We start from the raw sequence: 26,968 nt of genomic DNA, 5'->3' as shown, positions 1-26,968 counted from the left end.
CATTTGAGTGGAAAAGGAAGATGATTGAACTTGATTTAGACTTTATTCTAATTGAAGAATGGGCAAAAAACCCTTATTTTTCCTTTGCTGTGAATGTTAATAGCTTGTGTTTTTTCTAGAAAATTTAGTTCTAGAAAATTTAACGCATTTTATACCAGACTTAAGAAAAAGTACACTTTAATTGAGACAGAATATACAGATGGAGGAAAGCTACAACTGCAATGTACCAGTCCCAAGAATACCAAAGATTAGTAAAAAAGCATAACCATGTTCAAATTCCTGATCCAAGTGGAATTTTAGAGTTCAGAGCACGAGAGAAGTAAGCACCACAGAAGTAGTCTGCGTTAAGAATTAGCACTGGCTCAAGGAGCTCTCCTCAGAGTTTCCCTCCCAAGGCTGCACAGAGGAGTCAGGTCCCTAGTGTTATAGGTAGTAACCAATAAGGCCGAATTGATGACCGAGAGAGCCAAATTAAATAAAAGAAACAGAATTTATTTTGCAAATCAAAATACAATTTCAATAGCCACAATCGAAAGGACAGCGTTGAGCCCAGGATTGGCGCTGGGTGAACCTCGTTCCGACCTCTATCACATCGCAACCCACAGTGTTCACCAAGCTCATCTGGTGAGCTTGGGTTTTATACTGTTTTTCTTGCCCGGGTCAAAGTTCCTCTTGTTCTTTTCTTCTCCTTCGCATATTCATGCAGTCTTCTCTCTCTTCTCAGAGTCGGAAAAAGCCTGTCTCCAGGTAGACAAAGCAGTTCTTGGGGGTACAATAGCAAGCTCCTGGAAAAGATGAATGTTAATTCTGTACAAGAACCAGGCATTGGGATGCGGGTTCTGGGTTATCTCCATCTTTAGTCATTATTGATCGTTGATGGCTTGGGGGTTGCTGAAATCACCCAACATTTCCGCAGTGGCCAGCTCCTTCACTTGCCAATTTGGAACTCTATTCAGTGACCACCAGTGATTTCAAATGCAGTGAGGTAATCTTCTCTCAAGACCCTATGTGTGATTTCTAAACCTTGGTACTATTTCTGACAGGCATCTTACAAATATGACGTATTTCATACATACCCTTTTTATAAGCACGAATTTATTCTAACATTTATTATACCAGGCAAGGGAGGAGCTCACCATGCCAGAGGATCTGGGTGTGGTAGGGTAAGGCTGCATGCAGGAACCCACACCGTGACTGAAGAGGGGAAGCAGCCATCAGCAGGTTTTTAGTGAGATAATCAGGAGACCACAACCAGAACAGGTCACTGGGAGCTGCAGCAATGAGATGCATCATTCTGTGACTATCCTCAAGGGCCCAAAAACCTATGGACTGATCCTGGCACTACAGAATTCTGTGTGGTACTGACTTGTGCAGCAAAGAGGCAGCCAAGTCCCATTAGCTTCCATGGAAAAGCACCTCAGGATTTTTGCTTTGTGAAGAACTGAATTAAACATATATGAAAGAATACAAATAAAACACAGCATCCTTTGATAAAAATGGAGAAACTCTCAGTACAGTCTTCCTTCTGATAGCTCATTGCAGCTACTCTTGTTTTCTGAGGGTAGATGTGGTTTCTCAATGTGATTATATAAAATTCCTAGAGCACTTTGTCATGATATGTAGATATTTCTATCAATAAATTATATACTTGAATTGTCTGAGGGAGCCACAAGGTCTAAAAAGAGCATATTGTATGAGGAAGTTTTGAAATCTGTGTGATCCTGGCATCCAAATTATGTTAAAGCACTAGCCTGTTTTACTCCAAAGCTCAAAGAGACAGCTGCTTAATGTGTGAAACCAAAGACACACAAATGCTCCCCTCAAAAACACAGAAGTCCCTCACATGTATAAATGAAGGGTGCCCAAAATATTGCCCACAAGAAAAGTTCTGCTCCCCTGTGATCACAATTGTTTTCTCTGTGTAAGCAATTTAAAGCAATCATATGCTCAATATCTCAAGCCGTTACTTGAGACCTCATCATCTAGCAGAGATGACACAACACAATCAAAAAAGGCAGACATTTGACAAGATGATGTGCTGGAGCCTTGTCTTCTCTTTCCCTCTACATTAGATTATCTAAAAGAAGATCCCATCACTGTCTTCTTGCAGCTCTCATTGCCTTTTGAAACTCTGACACCACTCTGCTAGGATTTGCTCCCTCTTATATGGAACCTGTTCACTTTATCCAGGAAATGAGGTCTGGTAAATAAATACACAGACTTTTAGTGACAGAGAGTTTTTGCAATTAATTTTGAATAAGAGCAGAAATATTTTAAATCCAAATTGTCTTGAAAAGTGAGCAATAAACTAAATCAAAAGCTTTTCATGTCCTTTTACCCTTTTCTTTCAGATATTACCATTTACCTCCAGTTATTACATCATTTACCTCCAGACAAGACATTTTTCACCTAAGTGATTCCAATAACTGAAATAAATAAGGTTTATGAAGATGATATTCTGTGAACCATGTAAATGAATTTATCCAAACTCAGAGCTCCACAATGTAGATATAAATATCTGACCTTGTTCTCTCACAGACTTTTTTTAATCTGTGGAGAAAAAAAACCTCTTCTTGCATGTTATTCATCTCATGTCAAAGTAGGCAACCAAAATAAATCAAATTAATTGGACTCTAAATTGTCATTTTTATCAATGATATAAAGGGAGGTTAGAGAGACTATCTCAGATGTAGAAAACTACGAAGTAGATATTTAAAGTTAGGTGAAATGAATCTCATCTCATCAGAAAATGAATCCTATAAAAAGTGTCTATTTAAGAGCTAGTCCTTAGAAGAGGTTGTGACACCCAATATTTTACTATCTGATTTAATTCGATGAACCAATTATAACTTTACAGACTTCTGCAGTTCCTCTTTCAATTGTCAGTTCTAAAAAGCCTTTGTATTATAATTTATTTGCTAATCCAATAAAAATTATTGCACTTTGATCCCTGTCCTCTTCTCCTCTCCCCCTCTGTAACTGAAAAGCTTCTGCTCTTCATTTCTTTTGGTCCTGCTGATTATATTAGCTTTTATCTTGCAGAATTCTGAGGTTGATACATTGACATATGTGAAAAGTCATAAAAATTTAAGGTGTCAAGGAAGGAAAAAAACCTTTCCTTCTGGATTTCTTAACAATTTCAAAAATGCTGATAACTTTTCAAACTTCGGTTTAAAAAGAGAAGGTGTTTTTTAGAAAGTTATTAAATTAAATTCCCAATTGTCCTGGTTTCAGCCCAAATCAGTGGGATGGGGCACAGCCAAATTCATAATGCTACTCAATACCACTTTACATTATTTCTGGGGTGGGGAAAGAAGGACTTCCCCTTCTGGCGGAGAAATGGTGGGGAAGAGTTGGTCAGTGTCTGTCTCCGTTTCCATGTAAATCGTTTCTTTGTCTCATGCCATTTGTTACTAATATTGTTGCAGTTACAGTTAGTTTTCCTATCTCATTTCTGTTCCCAGTAAATTGTTCTTATCTCAGCCCATGATTTGCAGCTTTTGTGCCTCCAATTCTCAGCTCTGTCCTCAGAGCAGGAAGGGGGAAGGCAGGTGGGGGAAAGGAGCTGGTGAGCAGCACCTGCTTTGAGAGAGCCTCTGTGGGGACCCTGAATTGGGCAGTACTGATCTGAAACCATGGCAACTCAGCAATGTGAATGTCATTTCATTTCATCCAACTAAAAAATATATTCTTACAAATGAGTTAGTTAAAATGAATCGTGGCTCTAACTTAAGGGGATTCTACTCCTCTCTAGCTCTGCCTCTGTATTGACAGAATGGTTTCTATTGGAGCTGTAGTATCTCTGCAAAAGGGTTAGCAATACCTTCTTTCACCCATTGAACACCTGTGCTTGACCCAGGGCAGTTCTCTATAGCTCTGGCAATTTTACATGGAAATAAATGTGTGGCTGGAGTGGACAGTGATGGACAGAATCTTCTAAAGTCAGTTTTCATACTGAAGACAAAATGTAGTTTGATGGTTTTATGCCATTGCTCTGGGTTTCCCTGCAGTCAGTAAATGGAAATGTCCTCAGATGATAAATAATTTCAACTATTTTTGGCACTCATAATAGCATGAGATGAGAAGGGCATCATCCAAAGATAGCTGTCTTTGTTGGAGGAAGTCTAGACAACCCTGCTAGATGTTGTAGTTTTGAAAAGCTGAATTTGAGAGAGATAATCTTATTATAAATCTTTTAGGATTAATTTGAGTATGCAGATTTAAAAACCCAAGTGAAAATATAAAAAAAGTAAATCTACAATAAGAGTTCATCTGGTTGAGAAAGGAATTTAGCAGTGCCTGGTGAGTCACACACTTACTGCCAGAAACTAGCATTGCAATTATTTATGTATTTATGCATTTTTCTTAGAAAAATTAAAAGAGGTAACTGTGCTAAAAATTAGTAGATGACCACTGAAGCCTTTTGGAAGACGGTTGGTATTTTTAACTCTTTATTGAACAATAAATTAACCTTGTGGGATGTATATCAAGACCAGGGCTGGATTTTTCGGATTTTTCAGAGGAAAATACAACACCTGCATAGGGAGCTAGTCTGTGAGACAAACACACACAGTCAGCTTTGCAGGCTTCTGGCCTGGGTACCAAGGCGGGCCTGTGCCCTGCTCCCAGCAATGCATGCAAAGAAGAATACTGTGAACTTCTCTGAAAGAATCTGCCATGGTCAGGGGCTCCTACTGGTCAACCTAGTACATCTCTACATGTCAATCTCTACATGTCCCTTGTGATGCTTTCAGTTCCTCATTTGTTGCCCCTCAAATGCATTACTGTAGATTTCCAAATGTTTTGTATGTGTTTATCATAAAAACTGAAAACAGCTACCCTGGACTCCCTAGAGGAGGCCAATGATATAACTGCTTTACTTAGGCACACAGCTTTCACAGGAAATGGTAAACACTGTACATTTCTAAGGGTTCTGAATTTGCTGCCCCAGCACAAACTTCTGGAATATGCAAAGTTCTGTTGCAGACAGCCAAAACTGCAGCTGGGAATATCTTTGTAACATCAGCTTCACTGCTTTAGCTTTCTCAAAACCATGTCCCCACTGATTTCATGAAATGGTAATTCCTGGTATGGCTTATGATAACTGAGTTCCAGTTTCCCTCCCAAATATTTCATCTTTTGTGGGAGATATTCTCAGGGAGAGTTTTACTACTGTACCTTCAGAGATAGAAAATCAGACTGGTTTAATGTGTATTAACATCACTGCATTTCTCCTTTGAAGATATCCTTAGTTATTTTAGAGACTGAACTCTCTCATCGAGCGAGCACGTAAAGCTAGATCTTCCACCTGATGGAAACAGAAATACATTTTTTGTTTTGCTGCCTCAAAAATGTCAAACTTCTGCAACCAACATGTATCCATAAACAGTGACTGACTAAATATAGAGTCTGGGAACATTTGAGATATTTCTGTGTCTGTCATGGAGTTCATGGGACCGAAGCCAATTGTTGTCTGCATGGATATACATCACAGTGACTTCAGGTGACTTCAGTAAGAGTTCAGATTAGAAACCTCAACTCTATTGGGAGCCCAGAACCTGCAAGAACCAACCTGGAAACTCTTTGGATATCAGCAAAATCAGAGCCCAAGGCTTTCATAAAAATCTCACACATTTGAGTGAAAAAGTTTTAGAAAAACGAAATCCACGTCAACAGGCAGAAAAAAATAACACAACGGCAATTTCCCTCTGACTTTGGGACAACACGTTTCCTGTTTAGTTGGAGGCACCCGTGGATATTTCCATGGTGAGTGGCATCAGGTTTGGCTCCAGCAGCCTGGATGTGAGGCATCCCACTCTGAAGTCCTGCAGTTTTTAGCAGATACTAAAGGTAAGTCACTGCCCATGTGGGACTCTCAGAAGCTGATTGAGCAGTGTCAGGCAGAGACCAGAGGTAACTAAGCCAGGCCTTGATTGCACAAATAAAGTCAGAGATTTTTTGCCATTACAGAAGATGTTTAACATTCCATAATTTTTTTTTTTTAAGATGCAATTTTGCAAGTCCATTAGTGCTCCACAAACACAATTCTCCATTTTTTTTCTTTTCATTACAATCATTTGTTCCTTATCTGGGAAAGTCAGTACAGTTGAAAGAAAAAACCACACCATGAAATAGTTTTATTTTCCAGAGCAAATGATGGTCCTATTACATTTACCCTGTGGTAGTTTCACATTTAGTTAACTATATTTCAGTGAACACAGATATTTACAGCCCCTTGAAGAAAATACTGACCTAAGATTTGCTTTGGTCAGTAGCTTGTCTTACAGAGAATTTAAAGATCTCACAAAAAGAAGACTTCTGATTATTATTTACATGTGCCCAACTCATAGAAATCTGTATTCATTAAAGTGATAGGTTCTCTGTTATACAATAAAGCATATTTGTAACAGAGTAATTTTTTACTAATTCAAGTGTTTACCTGTGTTAGTTTTCTCAAATACTTGATGGTCTGCACTTATAACTTGAGTGATTAAGGCTTGATCTCACTAGAAAAAATTTGCAAGGACACTCATGAATGTTCACAGTTTCAATATTCTGATTTACAACAAAGGAAATCAGTTTCATGTCCTTTCTGATCTGTCATAATGTCAGATATGTTTTCACTTATTGACCTCCAAAAAGTATTCTTAATCCTAGATAATTTATCATGAATTTCCAAAGTTTGATTTTAATAGTCTAGGTATTTGCAACTTACCATGGCAACTGTTAAAGCTGAGGGATGAATAAATAAGGTTTTGCACCTGTGTGCAGGAGTGTCTATACAGCCTCCTGTGAGTGACTATGGGTCGTGACTGAATAGGAGCAGTAACTGGTTTTTCTCATTTTTTCTTCTCCTTATAGTTAGGATGGGTTCAGATCAGCAATAAAAAAAATGTTAGTTACACATAGAGCAACTAATTGCTATGGGCAATCTATTAGCCCATTACTGTAAACTCAAAACTCTTATATTAGGACTTGAAATATATTTAAGTAATCAATGTCATTTAAAATACTGAAATTGTCTATATAATATTTTCAGAAGATTGCTACAATTTCAACTTTTCATTGAGAAACATGAGTGACTTCCCTAGGGAGACTTCAAAGATTAAAAGAAGTTTTCAAAGTGTAAACCCCATGATAATAACTTCTAAGTGGCAGTGCTGACTGCTGCGAGCTATGAGTGTGCACATGGATACTTGAAATTACATCCTACATCAAAGAAGCTTCCATGATGCATAATGGTGTTTAATGTTAGAAGTAGATCTCCTTTAGAGCCTTAGAGCTGCTGTAAAGGCACAAAAGCTCAAAGAAATTCACACGTTTCAGGGAGAATAAAATGTGGAGTGAGTTCTTAATGTAGAATATAAATAGTAGAGTCACATTAGCTGTTTTCTGCAGCAGGGAAACTTTGCACTTTCTTTCTTGTAATACTGATTTTCCAAACTTGCTGAAAGGGAAAGTTAGTATTTGTACATTCTTCTTGTGAAACTGAGGAGTCCAGCCATCAGGAGTTACAATTTCTTATTTTACTTTTGAAATACACTCTTACATTTCAAAATCAGAGCCTACCTGAAGAAACTTAGGTTGAAGACTTATTCCACAGGCAACAGCTGAATTTTATTCATGGATTTGATCTGACTGTTTTTATTTAGACAGTTTGTCCCATTTGTCCCATCTGAAGCAGGACAGATTGTTTTAAATAAAAGTAATGGAGAATAAATGGAGTTAAAAGCTTCTGAGCAAATTTATGCCCTCAGAGAATTAGTAGGTTAGTTCTCCTGAGGAACAAGGCTAAAGAAAAAAGGAAATTTGGCTGTTCCTCACAGAAACACTATTAAGATCACAATCACAAGCTCTTCTTATGAAAGAGTTCAGCTTCACTAAATCTTCTGCTCTTCATTAACCTCAAACACAAAAAGGAAGCATGAAGAAATTGAAACTAGGTCAGTATATCAGGCACAAGGATAAAAGAACAGTGTAAGTATAAATGGACAAAATTAGGAAAACCAAGTGTGAAATGTGGTACAATCAGAAAAGACCACAAAGAGGAAAAAGAAAACATCTGTAAATTCATTACTAGCATGTGGAAAATCTAGTGGAGAGCTGACTCAGTAGTAAGTGGGAGGGAACTGTAGATGTCACAGATGTCACCAGAAGGGCAAGAACGATTTGAGTTGTTCCATTTCGTTGAGGCTCTAGCTGCAGTAAATTGCTAATGTGCAGCAGTGGTTTAATGATACTGAGGGTTCAAAACACTGTACTCAGATGAGCGTGGCAGGAACAGGGTAAAACAATCCCTCTGCTTGTCAGTGCCTTCCTCTGTTCCAGGTCACTGTCCTTGCAGCAGCAGCAGCGGAACAGGAAAAAAGCAGCTTCAGCTGCCTCAGTTAATGGTTTGACATCTTAATGCAAATGCATCTCCACATCTGCTTCACCGAAATGCTTGGGGTGTGAAGGCAGAGTAAATACTGAGTAGCCCTGAGTCCATACATGTCAGTATTGAAGAGACTGCAGATAGCCCTATAAACCATCTTAGATAAACAAGTTGTTTTCTGTTCTCTTTGAGAGCTCAGAGAAAGGTATGAGAACTCAAATTACTAGAAAGGGTAAATATAATGCCTAGTTTAATACATAGGAAGGCAATGGGGGAGTAGAGGAAAAGAGAGAGACAGAGAAAGAGGAGACAAAACAAGAGAAAGACAGAAACAGAGAATTACAGACCAACCAGCTCAAGTTCCTGGAAAAACACCGGGACAAATAATCAAACTGTCTGCAAGCACCTTGAAGATAACAAATGAGATGAACAATAGCCAACAGGGATTTGTCAAGTACAAATTGTGTAAAATCAATCTAATTTTCTTCTATGAGAAAGTAACAGATTTTGTAGAGAGAAGGAAAGGAGAAGATGTAATATATCTTGACTCTGATGTAGCTTTTGATTCTCATGCTGCATTGTCATTAACAAGTTAGGGAAATCAGGTCTGGAAGTAAATTTTATAGACTGGTGCCAAAAAAAAAAAAAAATAGAAAACCACAACTTTAGTTGACATTAATCTACAGTCTAACAGGAAAATGCATGTATTGAACTGGGATCTTCGGAAGGGTCTCCCTCATCTAGAAATGTTTGCTACCTCAAATTCTATATGCACTTATACAAGGTAGAATTATTAACTGCCAAATAATATTTGTGGAACAGGGGGTGTAGTGCTGGTTCCTTAAGGAAAGACCCAGGCAGGTGGATCAGAAGCTGGATTTAGCAAGAGTGTGCTATTGTGAAAAACTCAGGCTCTGTGCTGGGATTTAAAAGCAGGAGTAGAGGCTGCAAAGCATTAGTTAGTATTTCCACTGTGATTAGCCCTGGCTAGAGGTAGTTGGATTAATATAGCTGGTCTGAGGTACTTGAGGTGGATTTGTGGCAAGTTCAGAGGTGAGCAGCAGGTTCACTAAAAGGTATAGCCTGCCAGGGAACACTGGAGGAAACAGGGCTGTTCAAAAAGGCTCAGGGGGATGTGGTAATAATCCTCAAATATCAAAAGTTTTTGAAAAGTAGAAATAAATAATTTTTTTCTTATTGCCCAGTGCTGAGAAAATTTTAGGCAATGGGTTTGCAGCAGTACAAATCTCATACAGACCCTGGGAAGAAACTCAGTCTCAGGGCTGGCTAACTGCTGTGGAAGATTGCGAGGGAGGATGCACAGTCACCCTGGTTTGTAGGAATGTCAGCAGTGACGCACTTTACCAGGTCCCACCTTGGACTGGATGACCTCTGAATGTCCTTTCCTCATCTCTTTCTTCACAGGGAGAGTACATTTGAAGTGGGGCTGAGAGCCAAAACAAATCAGGGGGAAGCTGAACAAGAGATGTAGAGAGGTTTCTCTATGTTACAAGTTTCTGTAAAAGAACAGAATGGAAAAATCATACTATGGGCTGGGATAAATATGGGCAGTGTGCACTGACAGTGACAGGGAATTACAGACCAAAATTTTCAGTAAATTTTTTATTATATAAAAATAAAATAAATATATATTTATATATAATGTAAATTTTATATATTTATATATTTTAGATATTTTAATAATATATATAATATATAATATATAATATATATATATAAAAATCATGTATCTATATAGACATATTAAAATAATCTTAAGGCCATACATTTCAATTCTATATTGCTATGTGTTGATAAATTAGAAAAAAAAATTCTGTATGTAATGCATTTTTTATTATTTATATATATGTAATACAATTAATATATTATTTTTTTGATAATTTAGTTTTTATAATAAGGGTTGTACCAGTCAAAAACATGAAGAGACAGCTCGGAAAACCTTTTTTCTCAGGTATGTGATTGTAAGACCCTCTGAATTTAGTAGTAATTGATGTAAAATTTAGGAAGAATGTTCCACAAAATAGGGTTTGTGCATTTTGTTTAGCCACATTTTTAATTTTGAATGTTGTCTTTTGTTTCTTAAAGAAATAATAATGTTTTGTTGTCAAAAGTTATGTTTTAAACCAATATTTTAAACCAATCTTTATATTTTTTTTAAAAAAAGTTACTGTAGTGTCTGGATATATGTGATTGTACTGTCCAGTGTTTAGACACTTTAGTAGAATCTATTTCTGAACAGCCTTAATTCCTTAGATTTTTAATGATCAGCGCCAAGATGCTGCTATCTCCATAATGTCTCCACCTTAGACACTAAGACATTAATTTCAGATGTAAAACTCTGTTAAAAAGGCTGTCCAAAACCATCTTTTGATAATTTTTATTGCTGGTTTAAGAAACATCTGAGTCTTCAAGGTTATAGTACTTTCCATTTGTAACAATTCAGTACTGGGACAGAGCTAAAATAATTTCCTCTTGCTGACAATCCTATCAGCAGTACCTTTTAACAACTAGTTTATTTCAGATAACAGAAATTTCACTGAACTTTTGCTGACAATTAATATATCTTGTGATCTACTGTATTCTTTCTTACCCAGAAGACTGAACTGTAACCAGTAAATATCGTATTATATTCTGCAATTTTTATTTTTCCTTACTTCTCTTTTTTTTAATGTGAACCTTTAAGAGAAATCCTAGGGTGGACATGCTAAAACTGCACATCTCTGTGGATATTACAAATAGGTGTTGCATTTAAACTTCTTAATCTCTCCACTGAAAGTAAATTTATAGGTGAAACTCCTTTAGGTTTTCCCCTTTCCCAGAAGTTAACCTTCAAATTTCATGCTCAGATACAACCTGCATATTGAAATGCTGGGAAGATGCAAATTGCTTTAGCATCAGTGACTGCCAGGCCATAGATATTCAGTACTCTGAGCATTTGGTTTGTTGGTTGGGTGGGAAAAGCTGAAGATACAACTTCTTTGCAAGGTCACTCAGGTGCTGTGTGTTGGAAAGGAGAACAGATACCAAATGAAGCATTTTCACATGTGGTACAATATTGTCCAGTCCTAATATTTTCTAGTAGACTATGTCCTGCCATGGAAGCTTGAAAGGTGTAATTTTCCTGCTTGGCAGTAATGCTGACTCACTGGGGTGGTCTAAACAAGTCATTTCAGCTTCTTTGACATCCAGTTTTTCTATCTGTACGACAAAGGTTGGGGTGTCTTGTAACAGAAATGGAGAGGAATAGAGTAATGCGAGCACTCCATCAGCAGAAATGGTGCTAGTATTAATTACCCGACTGACATCATGTATGAACATTGAGTAGGCACTGTCACCTGTTTTTCCAGCACAAGTGCAACACTTCTTTTGGGTTTCTCTTCTTACAAGACTACATCATTATAGTCTATGAAAGCAAACATTTAAAGATACTGGTATCAAGCCAGGAGCACCTGACTGAGCTCTAAAATATTAAAGTTGACGGGGCTACAAACTGATGTTGAAAGACTTCAAACACATAAACTGTAGAATAAATTGCTGACTGCTCTTGTGAAGCTCTCTGCCATTACCTTTTTTTGCTCCCCTTACAAAATAAAATCCTTCATTCCTACATTTATTTCTCTCCAGGGAAAGCAATGAGGCTTGGAGTGAAAAATACATTAAATCCAGTGTAAGGCATTCCAATACAAGATTGCAAACACTATGGGCACACTACAACTCTGTTTTAGTGTATCAGTCTAGCAACTCAGACTTTATCCTGAATTTCTGACAGACAGACTTTTTGCTGCATCAAGTATTCTCCATTTTTAAGTATAAATGACATATTACATCTTTTGCCTAATGTAACTGCAAGGCTGGCACATGCCAGCCTTATTTTAATCTATTCCTATACTAGGAAGTGATGCAGTAACATATAAATCTGGTAATCAGTGGGATCTAATAGATATTTAGGCATGTCACACCAGAGAAAGGTGGTCAGGTCAGGAAAGATTACAGAAACATATTAAAATTAAATAAAAAGGGGTCAGTATCTCACCACATGCATTTTGCCACTGTTTATAATTCACTAAAGACAAAGGTCACTTCCAAGTTTTATGCCATTTAGTTACTTATTTAGAATCTCATTTTTTCTCTGTTGAGATTAAGTGAATTGAGCATTTTGCCTCGGCAGTGTTCTTTTAGTTCTGTTTAGTCACATGCATTTCTAATATGTTTAAAAATATGGCCAGAACTGAAATCTCTGCTGTCTGGAAAGCTCTTGCTCAGTCACTTACCCATACTAAGGGGCATCCCAATTTGACCTGAAAGTTCTCCAAATGCTTTGTGCATGCCTGGGATGACTCTGTGGTAAGCAGCTGTGTTTCTATTTCTTGCCTGCAGCTGACCAGGGTCCAGGAATGAAGCAGAGTGGCATGCAGGTTCCCAGCTGGGGGCTCCTGAGTTCAAAGCAGCCCTGGCGCACTGAGCACAGGTAGGTGTGGCTGTGCATCCAGGCACACCAGGAACACACCAACAATGTCTGCTGCCTGGTGCAAAACTCACAAAACAATAAAGTATCAGCTGTGAGAGTTATCCCCCTTCCCCACAGCAAATGAGTGCCTCCGGAGGAGTGCAATGTCAGGTGGTAATAACAACCACTAAGGCTTACAGCATCCTCAGTCCCCCAGGTAATTTGTGTTTTGCCATCACAGGATAGGTTCCCTAATTCCCAGTTTGATGTCTGGCTAATCCACCTGTGACATGCTAAGGTAAGTCTTCATATTTTGGTATCTTTACAGGGATAATGTACAATTCTGGATGAAGCTGATAAGAACCAGAACTGGATTAAGGAGCCCATATGTAATGGCAAGTGAAAAGAGATAGCAAATGTGCTCTTAAGTGTACACACTGAGATTCCTTATTCTCATGCATTCCAGCGATCTAGCCTGGAAGAGAGGCTGAGATATGCAGGATTGTACCTGATTGCTTGCAAGTTTGTCACCATATATCCTAAGAACTGAGCCCTAGGGTAAAAAGTTACTGGGTTCTGTATATAAAATGAAAAAGAAAATGAGATAAAAACTGCAAGTTTTCCTTGTAAATATAGATGAAAATATAAGAGAGCAAGGGAATACAGTATTTACTATTGACTGTTTAGGACACAACAAAAATTAAACTGGGAATTATTTAATAGCTGTGAGACATGCAATAAAATATTTGTCAAACAAAAGTGAATGTCATTTTTATGAAGATATAACTTCTTTTATGATATATCATACTTTGCTAGCTTATTATTTTGCTTTTGTGAACACATCTGCACAAAAAAGTAGATATTTTTTCTCCTTTGTTAATAATTTTTTATTACAATTCATCATGAAATACCTAGAGATGGAAACTTTGAAGATTAAAAGCAGGTTTATTTTAATAATGTGTAAAAATATTGAATAATATTTCTGGTTTATGTATTTACATATTTTCAATATATGAAAATTTGTTCAGGTTTATTATGCAGCAATAAAAGTAAAATAATTCAAAAGAGGGCTATAATCTTTCTTTATTGATCTAACAAACAACTTCACAAATTGTTCATGGCTGTACCTGCACTATAATCTAGATATGGACAAAGCAGATTTGCTGTTATTGGTGACTCTTGGTAACAATACAGCCACTGTTGGGGTAGCTCATCCCACTTTCTAATTTGTGTCACTTCTTCAGAGATTGTTTAAAAAATCTTCCCAATTCATAGCTCCTTCACATGCAGATGGCTGTGCAGCCACAGGGTGGGCTGCATCTGCCTGGCTGAGGGTGTCCTGGAAAAGAAGGGGTGGGGCGGGAATAGATTTCTATTTTTTCTGCTGTAAAATATTTAATATCCTTTTCTAGTGTCGTGTGTTGGAAGTGCGGGTGGTAGCAAGGGGATGGGAAGGAGAAGCTGAGCTGATGTGTGGATGAGGCATCCCCGGTGCTCAGGCAGAGCTGCCGTGACTCTTTTTGTGGTTAGAGGTGCAGCTCCGTGAGTATTGCCTTTCAGGCATAGCTGAGCTTGTGCTGATAGAGGAAATGACCTCTGAAAAAGACTTTCCAAGCACCCCTCCTTTGGTGGGGTTATTTTGAATTCCTTTGTTTCAAAAGATTTAGTTGATAATGCAGCTACCTCAAACAGAGCCTACCAACACAGGCGGGAAAGGCAGAAATCAGCAGGTAGGGTTAGTTTTGGGCTGTGCTATTAAGAGAAAAAGTTGATTTGAGCTACATCCAGAAATGTAAACTACAATTAATTTCTCCCCAGACCAGTCTGGCTTTGTACTTCAAACCTTAAATTCTGGAATCAGGACTTCTTGTGGAAAACAGGTAAAACTGGTTCTTGAACTTTAGTCACACAGGAATTTCACGGGTGATCACTGATACATTCTAGCACCTGTGCATACCAAGAATCATTCCTGATTCCACAGTAGGATAAATTGCCCCTAATTATGTATATTTCCCTACAGAAGCTAAAGGAAAAAGCACATCTTATAAAGTGATTTGATACTGAGCTTTATTAAATACTAAGACATCCTGACTCTTTTTTTCAGCTCTTTCTCTTTCCTAGGCGTGTAAGAAACACAAATGCATGCAAACACGCTGGCACAGGAGAATGAACACCATGGAAAGAGGAGACAGGAGAATGGGGTGAAAAACCCAAATAATGCTTTTCTGTGGATCTCCCAGGAGACATCCAGATCATTTTAGCTGTGCTGAGACACCAATCTTGATGAGTCTCCGGATGAGCTCTGACTCTTTTGGAGATTGCTATTGCCAGGTGATATCCTGCTGCTCTTCCAGGGGAGCCTCCTGCCACATGCAGCTCAGCTGGCAGGAAGGACCATATGCCCAGGCCTCAGCACCATCCTCTGCAGCCCGTAACACTTTGAACTGACTCAGGTTTAGGCTTGTGCTTGCACACCAGGCTGAGCTCTGCAGCAGCTGTAGGGGACATGGTGTGTGCTGGCTGTGACAGGTACAGCCAGCTCAGTCAGACTGGCAGAGGGGCAGGTGGATAGCAGGGTGTCAGTAGGTACCCAAAGAGCCCTGGAAATACTCAGATCATTCCATCTGGAGATACCTTAATGTAACTTAATTTTAGGCCTATTAAACCCTATTAAAGATATCTACTAATTTCATTAAAGCAGAAGATAAACTGTACATATAATTTCTCTGTTGGCTTAATTTCCCACCTCATTCCTTTACTTGCTTTCATCAGTACTTTGATTCGGCTCCTACCACCTTTCTTCCTGCTAACTGTTCCTTCCTTTTTGTATATTATTTTTGGATTTATCCAAAAGATTTAACAGATAATACCCATCTTCACATGAGGTGGGTTTGTAAGTACAAGTGCTCTGAATGTAAAGGGGACAAATACCACACTGGCCTACATGGCAAGGAAAAAAAAAACCTACAGAAAATGTCTGTGCTTGCCATGCAAAGATTCATGGCTACTTTAAGACAACTGGTTCAGTCAGCATATTTCAGCAGACTTGGGCTACTTCAGTTCACTGTTTGCATATTTTATATCAAGTGACCTGCCAAATGTCATGAAGAGGTGAACAGGGAATAGAGAAATCAGTCAAGGTGATGGATGAGATGCAGACTTGATTGTTTATTCAAATAATTCCCACAACGATTGAGCCTTACTGATTGCAGACATCATTTTGTCACAATCATTAGGAGAGGGCAAAGGTGACAGGAATTTAATGGCCAAATTAGAGCTATTGAACGGTGCCAATATGACAATATTTTAAAACTCTGAAGCAGAAGAATTTTATCAGTGAACATTAAGAACTCCTTTCTCTAAAATATCTATTTCTCTGTTTTGCTTGTTTGTTTGTTTATTTGCTTTTCCTTTCAAAGCACATATCATGTGCTTTTTGCTCCAGAGAGTTTCTTCAGTAGCTCCTAGTTTCCCTCCAGGACTTTTCCCTTAAAAGAAACATGGATTCTCACTATTCCCTCCCATGCCCCTTTAAATATGTGAACAAATACTTCAAATATGTAATTGCACCCTCCCCTCTTTCCCTTTTATGTTGGCCATGGTGCTGGTGTGAGGGAAGCAGCCAGGAGCAGGCAGCAGGGCAGGGTGATCCTGCAAGGTCCTGTGCTGCACTGCCCTTGCCTTCAGAGGGGATAAGGTTTGTATAGACTCCAACACATTTATACAAAATCCCACGTTTCTTTTCCATCTTTAAAGACATGGCCATTGTGCTTGATTTGAAGAGAGAGGAGAGTGTGAAGGGCACAGGGACTGTGAAAACAACACCTTTTTTCCAAGTACCCTAGGTTTGGTCCTGTCTTTTTACTCCAGAAACACTGTGGTTTAGGTCAGTACTGTATTAAGCATGTTGATCTATCTCTTGTAGGATGATAACTACTCATACTTGCAATCCAAAACCAAACAACCCATCATCCAAAACAATACAAATCCTTCTTGCCTGGTAAGAATTCAACTGTTTAAAACACAACTTTCCACCTTCTTTGAAAGAAAATATTAGTCTGGTCCACAGACTTTTTGACAGCATCAGACTCTACCAGTTCAAAGGTACTGAAATGTCATCTTCTATAAAACATCAATTAACATAAAATGTTGCTGACAATAAAAAAAAAGTCCCACTAGAAAATAATTAAATAAGTGCAACCTAATTAATTTAGAGGAAATTAGTGAGATTTATTTGAGAATTTAAAATACTATCACATGAGAAATACCTCGAAACATATTAATGATTTTCTTACTTTAAGATCTCATGGTGAAAAAAATCAAAGAAAATGTTTATGCAGAATAAAAATAAAGTAAGAAGAGAAGGAGAACAATTTTTAACAATTTCTAGGTGTGTTCAGAGCCACTGAGAAAGAGACCTATGAGTACGTCAGACTAGATGGTAGACTGAAATATGATTAAAAATTCTCTTGTCATAAATAATTTATTAAAAAATTCCCTTTACACCATCTTTTAAAGTGGCTCAAGTTAACGTTTATTTTTGATTAGACAAACAAGGACAGTTAGTCTCCTGATTTCACTTTGATGGCAGGTGTTTATTGTGAGGTAGGTTGAATTTGGACTTTTGCCACCACTAACTTGGAGTTTCTGCTATGATCCGTGAATTCAAAATTTGAAAATGAATGTTTGGAAGGATGCCCTTGTGTATATTCGTTGACCAGAGAATCATTGGGAGTTGCTGGCTCTGTGCAACTGGAAAACAGATGACATCAGGGTCCATAAGCTGGAGCATTTGTAGCACAGTTCAGAAGAACTGCTGACATTATCTGGATTTGCCAGCTTGAGGAGTACTGCTTAAAAATCTCACCAGTCAGAAAAGACAAATTCAGAATGAAAGATGTGTGGAGGACATCCTTTATGATGATAAGAGTGGAAATCCTTTCTTAAGAGAGCAGTGAACACATTTGTGCTTTTCATCTTAAACATAGCTAAGACGACATGATTTCTTTGTATACACTTATGAGGTTTACTGCAAGTGGGTCAAAATTAATAAACTAAATGATTTTTATAGCAACAGCTGAAAACAATTAATCCAATTGTATATTTAGACTTCAAATTAAAGTTTTCTAATTTTCAGAGAAGTGAAATTCTATACAATTTTCCAAAGACCTCCTGAATACAAAAGACATTTCTTTAATAATATGGTTTACAAAATATATTGCAAAATTTATTTGCTTAAGTTAATTCAGCACAGAATCTGGTAACCCACTCTTTAGTCTCCCTGTTTTCAAGAAAATCCCTCTTTGATGATGAATGCTATGTTAAACTTGACTGGATTAGACCTTGAAGACCAACTTGAAGTAGTGAAATTCCTTATCATCTCCAAAGTTGTTAGTAGGACAAGTTTTCTGTGGCATGAAACTCATCTTCTAGAATTTACCAAAGCTGCTAAACTTAAGGAGTAGGGAGATGTATCTACAGCTTCAGCTTGCTCCTCTCTCTTCCCTACATCCAGATCTTTATTTTGAACTGGCTCACAAAAAAAAACCAAACAAAAATAAAACCCACAAAAAACCACACAAAACAAAACAAAACAGCAACAAAAAAAAGTATAATTCAAACTATTCTTTATACAAAATGAAAAATATTAACCATGCTCCTATTTACTTCTCCTCTGTGCAGTCTTGAAGGCCTCCAGCTCCTTGTTTGGCTGGTCTTTAAACAGCATATGGTCATGGCTTTGATAAATTGTCCTTTATGTGGACAGGAGTGGGATTTATCCAAGCATTAGTTAAGACTTTTATCTCTGTAATATATAAATTTAACTCCACTTTCTACTTAAAAATAGCATTAACATTTTACAGAAAAGTGTACAGGTTATTTTCAAGTTAGTCTCAAAAATTTTGTTTTGATTGCAATGTCAAAAGGCATTGCAAGGATTAAAAAAGCTCCTGCAGAGCTCCTGGTGATTACTGTCTTCACCAGGTGTGAAAATAAAGAAGTAATATGAACACTGAGGGTGAGAAGAGGCTTCCAGGCCCTTCATTATGACATGTTTTATGAGCTTTTCATTCTCATAGACAATCTTAGAATCATGATAGAGCTCAGAAAATATTGATTTGCATTGTGTTCAGTAGCGATGACCAGAAGTCAAGTTAATGCAGTCAGGTTTGGCAAGCTACATCTTGATGAGTTCTGAAGTAAAACATTAGCTCTTCATTCCTTGTCTTTTGTTTGACTAATCAAAGGCAGAGAAATATAACTCTATTGTGAAGCTTTATTTTGTAAGCCATAGGGGAGTATCTAAACATGTCAGCAAGTAGCAATAATTGGCCAAATAATGCACCAGCTTGTAAATACCACTGCTCCTTTTATTTCACTTATGGAATTCATCATACTTGGACCTTGACTATTAACTACTGTATTGAGTTAGGAACAAAGTAAAAATTACATTTGTTGCTGAACTCTTACTATGTCAGATTCCACTGTGAGAGTCTAAATTGCACTTCATGTAAAATTTCAGGAAAATTCACAGCCAAATAAATAGAATGCCAAAAGTAAAATAAACAAAGTAACAGTGAAATGAAAATAGCACCTGCAGTAAAAATGACAACAGTTATTTTATAAAGGCAATTATTTGAGTACCTTTATATCATATATCATATGGATGAGAATGGTCTTCCAGTGTTCTGGCATAGTATGGAAAACATCCACTGCAGACATTTACTCATTTTCCATTGAAAGCATCATTAAAATAGAGACACAAATCTGAGCAAAGAAGTTTCTCTTGAATTACTCATAAGCTGGCTTTGCCTCTTCTTGACCTTACCCAAAGACATATATTTGAGAGCTTACATGCATTGTACCTGTTCAGCTGTATTTCAGCAACAACAGTATCATATTACAATACAATAACTAAAGCAAAAGATTAATGACTGCTGAACTGTTTATGCTAATGATTCTTTTATCACAAGTAATTAACTGTTTCCTTTTCCTGTTTCACCTTATCGCTTTAAAATTAGTTGTATTATTGATAGGATTGCTTCTACAAGAAAATTATTTCCTTTTAGTAGGAGGAGTTGTTTATTTAGTCCATTTTGAAACATTCTCTAAAGTCTGAGTTTAAAACACATGCTTCAGTTTCTTATGTACTGTACTTGAGCAGATCAAGGATAGCTCATCCAAGATCCATGAAGAATCTTGGGATTTTTCATAGTAAAAATATCTTACTTGGGTTTTCTCAAATGATTTACCACAGCTGATAAATTTGTTAATCTCTTCCTTTCCTAAGTGTTATTTGTCCATTTCTGTCTAGTGGCCATACCATTGGCATCTTTTCACTCAGTTCTGAAAAGCATATGTTAAAAAATTAGTACTGAATGCCTTATAAACTGGCAACAATTCATACATAGAATTCAACTGTCACACATTTGATTAACACTGAATTGTTTATTCCATGTGGTACATGATTGGTGTCTGTTGGTTCATAGTCTTCAAATATTTACAGGTCAGGAGCCTCTTGAAAAAAAAAAGGCAAATATTCTAGATATATATTGCTGCGTTTGTGTTAAAATTCATTTTAATTTCTGGAGGCATGAGCACAAATCTGAGGAATCTGTTAGTTGTACTATTTAAAACTTTTCACACTTTCTGCTAAACAAAACTATATCAGAGATTTCATTTGTAAATTACTATATTTCTCAAACAGCTCTGCTCAGTATGTGCTAACACTGAATTGTATATGAGAAAAAATTGTTTATGAAAAAAATACAAATTGTAGATGAAAAAAGAATTTCCACTGCAGTGTTCTAAGCAGAGCAACAGAGCTGGTGAAGGGTCTGGAGTACAAGTCCTGTGAGGAGCAGCTGAGGCAGCTGGGGGTGTTGAGGCTGGAGAAAAGGAAGTTCGGGGGAGACATATCCCTCTCTACAATTACCTGAAAGGAGGTTGTGGTGAAATGGGTGTTGATCTTTCCTCCTAAGTAAGTGATAGGATGATGGAAAGTGGCCCCAAGTTACACCAGGAGAGATTTATATTGGATACTAGAGAATGTTTCTTCAAGTTGGAAGAGGAACAGGCTTCCCAGAAAAACGTTGGAATCATCATTCTTGGAGGTATTTAAAAGATATGCAGACGTGGTGCTCAGATATGTAGTCCAGTGACAGACTTGACCATGTTAGGTTAATGGCTGGACTTGATTGTAAAGATACTTTCCATCCTAAATGACTCGATGATTCCATAATCATCTGGTCAAAGGATACAGGGAAGACAGAGCCAGACCTTTCTTGGAGGTGCAGCAATGGGACAAGAGGTGAAGGACATCAGTTAGAGCACTGGAATTTTCAGTTGTATGTAAAGAATAATTTTTTTAATCATTGATATTGCCAAATACAGGGACAGGCCATGCAGAGTCATTATGGCATCTCCACCTTTGCAATTGTTCAAGACTCAACTAGACAAGTCGACTTTGTTAGGTGTGCTCTGAGCAGAGAATTAGACCAGTTAATTTCAGGAGCTCTGGTCCAGTCTGAGCTATTCTGTGATCTCATGCTCACTTCAAACACTTTCAGGACCCATTTCCTTTACGCAAGTGCCTATTTGAACAAAACTTATAAAAAGGTAGTTATCTCTAAGTGTTTTTGCCCTATCAAGCTGTGTTGAAATTAGCCAAGAGGCTGAGCGCAGACTTTCGGAGAGTGATTGCGTGAATCATGTTCCACAAAAAACAAGCAAAAATGTAGTTAATCAAATGTTGGCATGTAGTTCTTTAGAATAGCCCTATCCAGGTTCTATTTAGCTTTCTTCCATCTGAAAAAGTAAAAGATTCAGAGAACAAAGCATTATTGTTGAGAACATTAATTTTGGACTCTCCTAGCTGGGTCCCAATCAAAGCTTTCTTTGTTAGGTAGTAAAACCTTCTCATTCTCTTACAAAGCCAAAACAAAGTAGAAACAAAGGTTACACATAAGGGGATAAAGAGACCAAAACCCAGCTGACTTCCTTAGTGCAGCTTCAGAACAAACTACAGATCAGACTCAACCATCCCAAATCACCTAACCATCTGGCCCCATACACTAGCTTAAACAATAAAACCTGTTTATACAAGAAAAGAATTAATATGACAGGTTGGAAACACAGTGCTTCAACATTTTGGGAGGACTTCTTTGTTGTGTATATACATTATCACAGCCCTAACCCTGGAAGTCTTTGTACATTTGAGCCTAGTCTTTTGGCTATGGTAGCTCACATAATCCTTTCACATAGGTATTCAAGGGCTTGATGCTTCAGTCTCTGCCTCACCATGCTTCAAAGACATCATATATCACCAACATGGGTGACAGCATAAATCTGTTTCAGTCTGACTTTTGCACTTGAAGGATCCAGGCTGTGGAGCAAAGTGTGTGTCACCAGAGCAGTGGGACACACTCCATCACCAGGACAGAGCAGCTCCAGGCCACACAACAGATACGCTCCAGTAATGAATTGGAGATCCATTTCAATACTCTGGCAGCCCAGATCTGCTGAATGGCTGGGTATTGGTCACCTTAGCTTCATACTCAGAAGGGTGTTATGGTCAGGGCTTCTGGTAAGAAAACAAGTATTCAAGAAGGGGAAAAGGCCAAACTTGTCCTTTCTGTTTTCCCATATTTTCTTTCCAATTAGATTACTTACACAGTTTAATAGTAATTTTATATTATTAACTATGCTAAACTCCTTACCTGATAAGATAGAGTGCAATTCCATTTACATAAGCGAAAGACTCAGTGCAGGGTATATTCATTTTTGGATTAGGATTGCAAGTATGAGCTAGTTATCATCCTACAACAGATATGTGCTTAATACAATGCTGACCTAAACAACAGTGTTTCTGGAGTGAAAACAAAGGACAAGTCCTAAGGTACTTGGAAAAAAGGTGTTGTGTTCACAGTCCCTGTGCCCTTCACACTCTTCTCTCTCTTCAAACCAAACACAATGGCAGTGTTCTTAAAGATGGACAAGAAATGTGGGATTTGACCATATCCAACCTTCATTCACAATGGTGTGAGGAGAAAATCAGTATTTTTCACCATGACATTTCAGCATAAGAATCCGTATGCACTTTATGTTTTAAAACCTGATGAAGAAACTTGATGATAAAATTATCAACAAACGTAGATATAATAATAATAAAACCAAAATGGGACATTCAAGTCAAAGAACCTCTTCTGTGTATTTTGAGTCACATAACTGTCAAACTTCTACATAAAGCACTTAAAGGCTGATTTTGGTAACCCCAAGCTGGACTCAGATTTTTACTAAGTGTCTATTTACAAAACAACACACTTGCTACTGCTGTAGTAGGAGAGCTTGTGCTATGTTAGGAAAGTGTTGTTGCGCACTTTATCACTGTTATATGTAGGAAGCTGTTACAGGCTTTAATTTTAGGTTTTCTGAAAAACTCAGAATTCTTTAACTTCAAAATGAAAACCCTGAAGAGAAAAATCACTCAATATATTTATTAACATGTATGTTTCAGTAGCTGTTGTGGTTTCATCAATACCAATACCAGCCTTACACATATACTGCCCCTTATACTGTAGTTAAGCTCTCTGTGTGGCTGGTTGCATGGAAAACCTCTTAAGTAAAGGCTATCCACAAGATTTCTGATAGAAAATGGGAACAGAGTTGTCTCCAAACACATGAAGATTGGGTATTTTTATTTAACAAAAGCAAAACAAAACAGAGATATCCAAGGCAGTGTTACAGGAGAGACGACGTTCACTGCCAAGTAGGTGCTGTGAGTAGAACCAGAGGACAGAAGGGAACAGCAACATTTACTGAGTGTGATTGTTTCCAGAAGGTAATTTAGAAAAGGGGCTTTATGAGTCCAAACTAGCTCCTGACTCAGGAGCATATGTGGAAAGGGAGAAATCAACCTGCAAGTTTCCACTCAGCTGTAAATTTTGGGAGTCTTTTAAACAATTTGTCTTGACTTGCCTGCTTGATATTGCAGTTAGCATTGCATTCAAGTGTGCACATATATATGCCTCCTAATGTCTTGAGAGCAAGACAGACACTTTATTTTCAGAGTTTAAAAGGGTGCATTTTTTACAGCATGGTTGTCAGTTGTGTTCACTATGGCAGAGATAAAGGTGTGAGGAAAGGGGTGCTTGCAGTTCAGAAGCACTCACAGCTGCTCTCACTCTAATGCAGGAGGGCAGAACTTACTGAATGCATTTGAGCACCCAGTCACTGCTAAAATGGCAGCTGCCTCCCCTCGAGGGGCCTCTAGGGCTTAAAGTCTGCAGTGATCACCTAAGAAATGGACATGCTATTACAGAGAATAAGCTTGGGGTCGAGCCATGCCAAGTCAGTTATCATTCCAGAGTGGGTTGTTTCCAGGTCTCTCTAATCTCAGTGAAGAATCACTAATAGACTCATGGCAAAGAACTCCATTTATGCATTAGATTTTGTGTGGTTGTCAAAATAACATTTAGGGTTAGAAAATCACATGAGAATTTCTTGATATTCTTAGAGGAGGAAAGTGAAGAAAGCAATGAAGGGCTTTGAACCCCCTGGATTATATGAGAGACGATACTGGGATGTTCCACTGAGACATTATGATTCCTGAAGTGCTGGTAATTGTCAATAGACAGAAGACAAGAAAAAGGCTTATACTTATCTGCTGTAAAAAAGGCCCAATAATTCATATGAAAGGAGAAGAAAATATTTCAGTTAAATCTATAGGTGAATCTGCAGAAGAAGGAAAATACAAACTAACATTCATGTACAAAATTTCCTAGAATAGAGTCTGGTAATCAGAGCACACACAATTCATCTGATGGACACACAGAAGGAAAGAGTTCAGTAAGGATCATTTTATATCTATCACACATCAGGTTTTCTAAACATCTGCAAGTGCTATTTCAGACTTCACAGGTAAGTATTGCTTGTTCTTGCTGTAATGTGGATTAAATGAAAGGATTAAGAATAGTTTCAAGGCAAACCACTAACATCAAGGCATCATTTCTGTGCAGTGGAAATTCTTGTAACCATAGATCTGCATTGCTCTTGTGACACCTGTCACTTTGGCTCTCAGAGAACAGATTGGCATGAAGGGACAACCTGTGGGTTGGCATAATAAAGTCCTACGTGGAGAGTCAAATCAGATCACCTAAAATAAATATCTATAACTGGTCAGCTGACTATCTCCTTGTACTCCCCAGACTCTATTTCCATTGACTAGAGTGAGAGCTTGCGTGCTTTTCAGGCAGAGAAACAAATGGTATCCAAGATTGAATTACACGAATGCTCTGAGGAGCTGACAGAACAAGCAAAGTTCAGGAAGAACTTTCAGCAGCCAGCATTTGCTAAAAAATCTTTCAGGTGCTGGCAAAGATATTTGTGATGAATAACAGTAAAGTCCAAGGGCCCTAAGTGACTGTAAAAGTGCAAACAAGCACATGCCTATGTAAATTAAATACAGCACAAAAAGCCTGCAGCTGGGGGTGACTGAGTCTTTTAAAGAAGCCGAAGCAGTTTATGACTTCAGCATTGCTGGGTCTGAGCCAGGCAGCCTTTCCTTCTAGAAGGGTGCCCCAGTGTGAGGGCAGTGCCACCGCAGCCCTGCGCTGCTTCTCTGGACGCTGGTTTTGTATTTCTGCCTGGCACTGCAGCGCACAGTGCAGGCACGTCCATGCGGAGACCTTGGACTGCCCTGGGATTTACAAGCATGCTCTGTGTTGCTGCCCGAAAGCAGGCACCAAAAATCTAAAGTAGGAAAGTTCTGAGCAGCCAATTCAACCTCAGCCAAGCTAGGAGAAGATTTTCTTGTGTGAGGAGGAGTACATCTAATGCACTGAAGAATGCAGGGCAGGAGAATCCAGTAGTCACCTAATCATCCTATTAACGCCAAAAGCCCCAGAGTTAGAAAGCATGACAGAAAGGGTGACTTGTATTCGTGTACTGAACTGTCCATCTGAATGAGAAAACTGCTTCTTAAGAGAACATACTCAATTTTCTGCTACTGAGATTTTACTGCATTGCTAAAGACATTTAAATATCTATTTAAACAAAGATGAAAATTCATCTCCTCCTCTTGAAGTCATCTGACTACTGAATAAAAGAGGAACATTTCCTGCTTTCTCCCCTGGGAGTGATATCTAGGCCAAGTCTCTCTTGGCACTGTAGAGGTTCCTCAGCATGAACATCAACTCCCCTCAGTTTCCACTGTGCAACCTTTTTGACTGCATGAGTCACTGCACGCATACAAGCATCCAGGCTGCAAAGGGCTCTCCTCACAAGTCTTGGGAGAGGGCCACAGCAGTCTCTCTGTTTGTGACCCTGTGCAATATGGCACACAACCTGCAGGTATTCCAGATCTACTGATCAGAGAGAGAAAGTTTCCTATTGCAGGAGAAGCAGGAGCTCCCAGATAGACACAGAAGACTAGAGATTTTGCAAAAAGTTCTGTATTTAAAGTACAAATACAATGAATTCTAAAGCTTCCCAGAAAGTGCAAGCACAACAGCTTATATATAAAATAGCTGCCTGATATACAACATATTCCTTCTACTCTTGTGACAGATGATGGAGTATGGGTAGACAAACCCCAACCTAAATGGTTTCTGTAAACAAGCTATTCTTGTCACTAAGACAGATTTTCTGCTGTACTATTAGATAAGCTTGGAACAGGGAACGACTAAAGATCTCATATTCTAGGAGGTTGCTTAGAATATAGGTGTCTCCATACTGCTCTGCTGCCCTTGTGGGTCTAGACTGAAATGTCTGCTTTGCATTGCACAGACATTACTGTAGAATAAATTGTATGTATTTCCAGGTACAAGTCTCTCTAGTCTGAATTCTCAGGCTAACAGCAGTCACTGTATCACCACTTGTTTCTCCCAACAGCATTTGAATGTACTGTCAAATTTCAGCTTAGCTTGATTTTGAGAAGTAGTGGCCACAGAACTAACATTCCTATAAATTTTGAAATATATTGTAGTTGGTGAGATTCAGGAAAAGCCTTCATCATATGCAAGTTTCCAAGAGAAAAAGAGTGTCTTTAAACACAACAAACTCAGAGCATGCAGCCAAGCAGAAGGTAAATCCAAAGAAAATGAAACTTTGTTTGTTCTAATGGTAAT

The 26,968-nt window shown here is 38.1% G+C and overlaps 1 long non-coding RNA gene across 4 annotated transcripts in view; it reads right to left on the bottom strand.

The window, feature by feature from the left end:
- Positions 1 to 440: 440 nt before the first annotated feature.
- The window catches only part of LOC119708524, a 45,765-nt gene continuing 19,237 nt past the window's right edge, over positions 441 to 26,968 (bottom strand). For 3 of the 4 annotated variants that reach the window (XR_005259097.1, XR_005259096.1, XR_005259098.1), the window contains 3 exons: positions 9,750 to 9,891; positions 6,440 to 6,506; positions 441 to 5,308 (listed from right to left, as the gene is read on the bottom strand). This is a non-coding gene — a long non-coding RNA (uncharacterized LOC119708524). The remainder of the gene's footprint in view (positions 5,309 to 6,439; positions 6,507 to 9,749; positions 9,892 to 26,968) is intronic. The other variant, XR_005259099.1, reaches the window with a different exon arrangement.

This window comes from Motacilla alba, chromosome 1A, assembly GCF_015832195.1.
Source record: "Motacilla alba alba isolate MOTALB_02 chromosome 1A, Motacilla_alba_V1.0_pri, whole genome shotgun sequence".
Classification (NCBI taxonomy): domain Eukaryota; kingdom Metazoa; phylum Chordata; class Aves; order Passeriformes; family Motacillidae; genus Motacilla; species Motacilla alba.
Note: the sequence above shows the minus strand (reverse complement) of the source record. Positions and strands in the feature narration are given on the sequence as shown.